The sequence below is a fragment of the Suricata suricatta genome, chromosome 6, assembly GCF_006229205.1.
Source record: "Suricata suricatta isolate VVHF042 chromosome 6, meerkat_22Aug2017_6uvM2_HiC, whole genome shotgun sequence".
Classification (NCBI taxonomy): Eukaryota; Metazoa; Chordata; class Mammalia; order Carnivora; family Herpestidae; genus Suricata; species Suricata suricatta.
The window spans coordinates 15,078,882-15,086,358 of NC_043705.1; the positions used below are offsets into that span (position 1 = coordinate 15,078,882).

Genomic DNA, 7,477 nt, shown 5'->3' on the forward strand with positions numbered 1-7,477 from the left:
CTGAACACAACAAATAAACACTAAGACGTAGTTCTACCCCATTTGCAAATAGGAGTCTCTACATAGCACATAGGATTCTTTGACAAACGCTCAGTGAGTATTAGCTATTCTTGCAAAACTCATCTGGCTGTCAGTAATCATTTCTAACCATTATCAATCTTTTAGTTACTTGCTTATAGTTAAATTTTTATAGAGAAAGTATTTCAGTCCATCTAGCTTGGGACCAGGAGCTGACTACCATTTGTCATAGGACACCATGATTATCAAGGCCATGTGGGGGAGCTATTATTACCCCAGAAGAAATTAAGGTGCTCATTTTTTTTTAAAAAAGCAAACACACAGACACACATACAGAGAAACACACGGTGTTAGCCATGAAAGAGTAACTTTCCACGCAAGTCTAATAAGAGCATGCACATATGCGAATCTATGAAGAAGAAGGTTTTACCTTGAGAAGTAGAGGAATTAAGCTCCCACATGTTCAGAGCACAGGTCCTTTACTCCTGCAGAGAGAAGTGGTGTGAGGGGAATAGACATTTGACTAGTTTGGCTAGAAGGGAAATGCACAAAAATGGTAGGGTATGCAACCAATGAGGTGGGGAATTGGGGCCACATAAAGGCAGGCCTTGAATGTTGTTAGGGTTCTTGAGATTTAGTTAACAGGAAATTGAGAAACCAAACTTAAAACTGAAAAGTCTGCGGAAAAAGAAAGCTGTGTACTTGTGTAGAGACTTAAAGCATGTAATATATCCACCTTGCCAAGTGTCCTTAGCTTTCTTGCATTTCCAGTAACTAACCTCTTTGAAGATGTTCTAGGTCAAAGTTTTCCCATGATATTTCAAATCAACAAATCATTTGTATAAAGTTAAAATTACGCTTGACAATAACAGGGGGAAAATACACACACACACACACACACACACACACACACACACACACGATAAAAACAGTTCCAAAAACAACATTTTGGCTTTTCTTGTGAAAGAGCACAGCACCTTAAATGTCTTTTATAAGGCTCCAAAATTAAAGTACACTAATGAAAGAAACAAGTAGTTTGTTTCAAATGAAAGACCATATGTGCCATCATGGGCTTCTCTCAGCTCTTCAAAAAAAGTCACTGATTCTGATAACTTGATAATAAATCTAGCAGTGATCATTAATGACCACTAAAATGAGTGAATGAAAACGTGGCAGGGGGTTTTACAGTGGTTGGATCAAACTGACAACAACACAGATCATTCTTACCCTCACAAAACAGAGACAGCCAGAGACGTCCAGAGCTTCCGCCTGGGGCACAGCTGTGCGAAGTGCACTGCCCCCTCTCAAGGCTTCTTGCTCCCCTAGGTCAAACCTAACCATTTCTGGTCACGCCTCCACAGTTTGCTCTTAGCTGGTCACGCCTCCACAATTTTCCCGTATCTGATCATGCCTCTGGAATTTTTCCATATCTGGTCACGCCTCCAGAATTTTTATAGGATACACAAGGAACAGAAGAATGATACCACCAGGATACAGCCGACAAAATCAGAACATAGAAAATTCTGAGAGAATAGGTAGTCTATTAAAATCCCTCTTTTTTCAAATGTATTAATAGCAAGACAAAGGAAAAATAATAGAAGGGGAATATTTATATTCTAAAGAGACTAAAAACAGGCCATAACCAAATTCAATGAGTGGTCCTTCTTTGATCCTGATTTAAACAAACCAACTTGAAACAAAAAGTTATGAGACAGTTTTTGAAGTTTGAAAATGAACTCGATTTTTCATGATATTAGAGAACTGTGCAAAATGGGTATTATTTATAAATGACAACCAACTTAGATGATTTTAGTGAAAACAGGATGGACATATTGATTTTGAGTAAATCCAAAATATTCTGATAGGGTTAAGTCCAAGTCTTGGATTTTTTTCCTCGCATTTTCAAGTGAGACCCAGTAACTGAGGTTAAAGCACTCACACTGGTCTTGTTGATCACTGAGAAAGAATCCCCAAGGACGCCCTGCAGCTAAATTGTGAAATCCTGTGCATGAGGAGAAAGAAGAGGATAATGTGTCATTTTTTTCCACAGAATATTCTCCTGAGAAAATTGGGGCAGTGGGGGTGGCAAATAAAGCTGTGTGTGCCTTGCTCCTGATAAGCCTTCTCAAGCTCTGAAACAATAACAGGATAACTCCCTGGAGACTAAAAGGCATCCCTGGTCAGCCTGGACCTCAGACCCAATCTTGGCTTGGTAGGGAATTTTCCAGAGAGCAGGTTGCCTAAATTAGGGAAGAAGACACACCATGCATGTGTTTTTGTTCCCATCTCTCTGACCACATCTCCTTAGATCTCTGATCTCCAAAGCAAATGTAGCCCAACCACCAATGCTCTTGGACTCAGGTTCAGAAACCTCTGGGATGAGTTGTCACACTTTGGCCCCACCCCCACCCCTCCAGCATCAGCCACCTGTCAGTTTTTCTATCCCCTGGAGTAACAAGAATGAACGGTGTGAGTGCTGAGAGACGCATGGGCACAGCTGACCGCTCCTTACTCTCCCCACAGGCTCTCACTGCCACTGTAGAACACCGGTATTTTGTCCTGCTTTTCTCGGGGGGTTCCCTACGCCTTTTTTCCACCACTGAACTGTGCCCACGCTACAGGGACTGTAAATGTGTTAAAAGTACCATATAACTAACAGAAATAAACAGTGCAGAGCCTTCTCCCCAAGGTGCCACTTCCAGAGAGATCCTCTCGCTGATGCTCAAAGATTAACCACAAGATAGAGGGATGGGAGAGAGCTCATTGGAAATGGGTAGCACCTAGAGAAGCAAAACCTTAAAAGAATGGCTTTTCCTCTTGTTCTTTTCCCGTTTTATCTTTGAGATGACCCCCTTCTGGCAGCTCCCCTGTGAGTTTTTGGATAAGAAGGAACTAAGGTCTTCTTGCTTGTAAGGATGAATGTCCCTCCTGAAGTGTCCTCCTAAGACTTCATGAAACCCAGCAGGTCGGGCGAGGGTGAACATTTTGTTTATGCCTGCCAATAGGGGAGGAAGGGGAGTGCGGAACAGGAGAGCAGGATAGCATTACTTCTTTCTGGAGGAAAAATCATCCCTTTGATACTGATAATATGGGGTGGTCTTCACAGAAATCAGTTGAATGAGTAGCTGGAAGCAAAGGTCATGGGTTGGACTATATAGATGCTGATTTTGTTCATCTTTTTGTTACACATAAATAGGGTGGCTTGCTGGCTCCCAGTCTCATTGTCTCATTGACAGTACCGTAGTAATTCACCCCTGCCTCTGGAGTAATCGTTTTCTTTGCCCTCTCTTTCCTTTCACACCCACACATAAAGCCAAAATGCTGGCATGTGTTTGGATGGGAGCAGCCATTCTCTTACTTGACCATGTATCCTTGACTTCGGTGATTGAATATGAAAGAGCACTTGACTCAATCTGGACCTGTCATAATATTCACATTAGTTGGGTCCAGGTTTGACACATGACTGAGTCCGAGCTTATGCAATGTCTTCCCTAGATTTTCAAAGTTGAGCTACAGGTTATTGATGTTTTCTTTCTGAGCAGCGAGCCAGGTAGTTGTGCACCCAGATGCATATCTGTAGGCGACAAGGTTTCCATCCTCGTGGAGAAACTAACCCAAGAGCCTCAAGTTGACACATAAACAAAGGAAAGGCAGTAAGAACATGGACTTGATGGTGTCTGATCTCCTGAGAGCAGCTGCTCCTTTGACAAACCTAACTTTGCCTTTCCTCTTTTTGGTTATATGAGCCTATGAATTCCTTTTTAGACTAGGCAAGTTGGAGATCTATTTCTGTTACCAGAAACCAAAGAGCTCTAAAACAAAAATGAAGTGATCATAACTGTCAGATTGTTTGTTTATCCTTAAATGTTAGCTCCAGCAGCACTCCAACTATAGATTATCATAAAAGGGTTTTTTCCCCTAATATTATTCCTCTAAAAACAATAATGTTGTAATAACTACAAATAGTTGACTCGGGTGTTTGCTGCCTAACAGTGGTATAATTCACTCATTTGCAGATGACTGACTGGTTGGTAGTATTGGCTCCACATTTTCAGGCTCCAAATCTTTGTATTGGTTCAATAAAAGTGGATGCAATGAAGATCCAATATTATTTGAATCATTTGCAAAAAGGAGTTGTTTCTGACCAGTCTCTACCATTTGTCCTTCATTCCGTGTTACATGCAGTTGTCTGTAGAGGCACTGGGGTCTAGCAATGCTCTGACCATGGATGGCCATATTCTTGGTCATTGTATTCATGGTTCATTCACCTTTTGGTTTGTAGCTTTTTTATCTCTCTCCAGATTTGGTGCCAATTACCCATAGTTAAGCAGCAAATCATAAATACATGCATATATTCCAAGTCATTTATTTCCTATTTTGTTTTTCCCCTCCCTGGCGAGAAATATTAAGATTTACTTGAAAGTTACTTAGATGATGCTTTCACATATAAAATTATTTTATCTATATAAAATGAATGAACCATGAAGAAAATGATTAATTTACCCCAAATGCTATAAACAACTAATAACCTGGGAAGAGGAGAGATTTTAATAAGGAGTACATAAAGCATTCAAGTTATCAGATGATGGGAAAGCTGTATGTTTCCTTCTAAAACAGAACATGGTTTAGAAACAAATGATTGTTTCCAATGAAAGAATCTTATTTAACCATTAGGATTTTTTTTAATGTTTTATTTATTTTTGAGAGAGAGAGAGGCAGTGTGAGCAGGGGAGGGTCAGAGAGAGAGGGAGATCCAGAATTCCAAGCCGGCTCCAAGCTCTGAGCTAGCTGTCAGCACAGGGCCTGACATGGGGCTCAAACCCACAAACCGCAAGATCATGACCTGAGCCAAAGCTGAACACTCAACTGACTGAGCCACCCAGGCGCCCCAGCCATTAGGTTTTTAGAAAGCAAGGGCAAGCCGTGAACTTGTGGGTTTTAGGTGTTTCTGTGTCCCACAGCCCAAATACTACCACTATCGTATATTTGTTTTAAGTAATTTATAAATTATCTAATTTTTATGAACTGATAATTAGTATGTCATATCCCAGAGTCTTCCAAGATAAATGGTGTAATAGAATAACAAGTGCTATTTAAAAAAAAATTAAAAAAAAAACTTTTGTGGCAAAACAAATGTGAGAAACACTGGATAACACAGGCAAAGTGATTTCTTTTGCTGCACAATCTCTGAGACTCTTTCACATGGTAATATGTATTGGGAATCTCCACTGTAGAGATAACATCTCCCATATCTATTTTTCTATGCAATTCTTTCTGAGTAACAGAACCTTGTGAAATTAGAATTCTTCTATACATGCTCTAAGTGATCATTCAACCTTTCAGTTAGTCCTCTTCTAATATCTGTGGCAAGGATTAGAAATACTAATTAGTAAGTATCATAAGGCAGTCACATTTTCTAACACAAGGAAAGATCCACTTCCCCTTTCTTTGTTTCATGAGCTTTTGGTTGAATGAAGAATACTTGAAATACTGACCACTGATGAAATAAGAGAAATCATCTTTTTATTAATAATAAAAGTAGGGTCAGACGCTTTGCCTAGAGCAAGCAAGGGAAGCGTGAAATCTGTGGCCTTGCTGAGAGCGCACTGCTCACATCGGCAACCTGCTGGCCGTAAGCCTACATCCACTTCACCTGCAAGAACTCATTAAAGGTGAACGGTTTTTGTGAGCTAATTTTGCAAATTGTGCCCCCAAAGCACTTGTCCACAGTTTGGTCCCTGTTTGTCCTTCCAGGTTATCAGCTCCCAGGCTAATCTGGTATACCTTGAGGTAAGCTATCTGTGATAGCAATGATTCTCTTTATATAAGTAATTTGAAGCATGAGTTGGATAAATCCCCTAACCGTATATATGCTCATGTCTATTTCATACAAATAAAGTGTGGTGGTTCTCATGATGCCTGCTCTGCATCCTTAGCAGTTGTAGGTAATGGGGACAGAGGTTAGGATCCATTCATGTTCAAGTTTCTTTTTAAAGCATTAGCTACATTTTATCCATCAAAAACAAGTTTCAGACCATGTGAACTCGTTAAACAGTTTGTTAATACAAGAGACAACTAAGCAAAACCACGAGCCATCCACACAGTTTTAAGATTTTAACCTAAAATGAAGATCATATCATTTATTTGTATTTAACAATAAATGACCACCGTAGACACTTGAAATCATTTATTCAAGGCATTTTTACATAATCTTGCAATCATAGTATAGGCATATAATAAAAGAAGGTGAGAGTGTAAAGAAGAATATAAAGCCAGTGTCTGGGCATTTAAAATAAAAGCTCTTTTGAAAAGTTACAGATGTTTTACAAATAGGATTCCTAAAAAATTTGGAAGAAACTAAAACTTCAAAAACATTACAATACCAAATCACATGTCATTTAGTTCATAGCAAGCAGTTATATATTAGTTAAATGTTTATATCTTGTGAGCTAAGACTTCATACATTTTACATTCAAGTTGAAATATTTCAGCACCATTCTGGTTTGAAGGATAAATGAAATGCTCTAAGTGTTCATAGGTGGCCAGGGCCTTTGCGTAGTTGGGAATGAGATGGAGCTGCTGAGTGAATATGCTCATTGTGAATAGGAATTCTGAACATAAAAAATCCAGAAAAGGGGTAATTTTCACCTTACAGTTACTATACAGTGAATATCAAAACAAGCTATTTTTTTTTCTTTTATAGTGTCAGGTTGGTTTCCATATAACAAGTCTTTTTTAAAATACTGTATTTTCACAAAGTTTGCTAAAGATGAATTCGCGCCATGATCATTTTAGTGCACTGCATTTCCTTCAGAATCTGAATATTGTGAATGTTTATAACCGTGATTATCCAATGAGATTTCAGAGAGAAAACAAATTATTCATTATTACAAACAAAACAGTGATGGTAGAAACTGTAAATAAAATAACTATGTAAAAATATAAAGATTTGCTGGAAATAGGCAATGGATTCTCGTAGATACTTGTGGATTTGTATGTTAAGGTACCGTTGGGAGACTGATTCTTGGCCTCAAAGGTCAAGACATCTTTAATCCAGACTGCAGTCTAAATAATACGAGGCCACAAATATGGCATATGGAAGGAGTCAGTAAATTATTTTCGTATTTACTCCATTTTTTCAAAGTCTTTATTAGTTTAAAAGTTTGTCTCTTTTGAGTACTCCACATCCTTGGGATTATTTCTACCTCCTCTTTTAAAAAATATTTTATTTGGAGTTTGGTAAGACTGGATTATGTTTTTTGTTTAAATTTTATTAATGAGTAACTTTGACCAGCTAATCATTATATGTGAATTTTTGTGGTTATTTAGAGAAGAGAGCCCTTGAGGTTCAAAAATATTGAGTGTTAAATCAATACTTATGAGTTATTTGGGAGTGTTTAAAGATAATGAGAGGAAGAAATATTTACATAAGGAATAAGCAAGAAACTTTAGCCTCCTA

The 7,477-nt window shown here is 38.5% G+C and overlaps 1 long non-coding RNA gene across 1 annotated transcript in view; it reads right to left on the reverse strand.

Annotated features, from left to right (window-relative positions):
• LOC115294525 overlaps positions 1-1,332 on the reverse strand; it is a 4,985-nt gene extending 3,653 nt beyond the window's left edge. The window contains exons 1-2 of the long non-coding RNA XR_003909932.1: positions 1,246-1,332; positions 449-503 (exon numbers count right to left, since the gene is read on the reverse strand). This is a non-coding gene — a long non-coding RNA (uncharacterized LOC115294525). The remainder of the gene's footprint in view (positions 1-448; positions 504-1,245) is intronic.
• Positions 1,333-7,477: the final 6,145 nt, after the last annotated feature.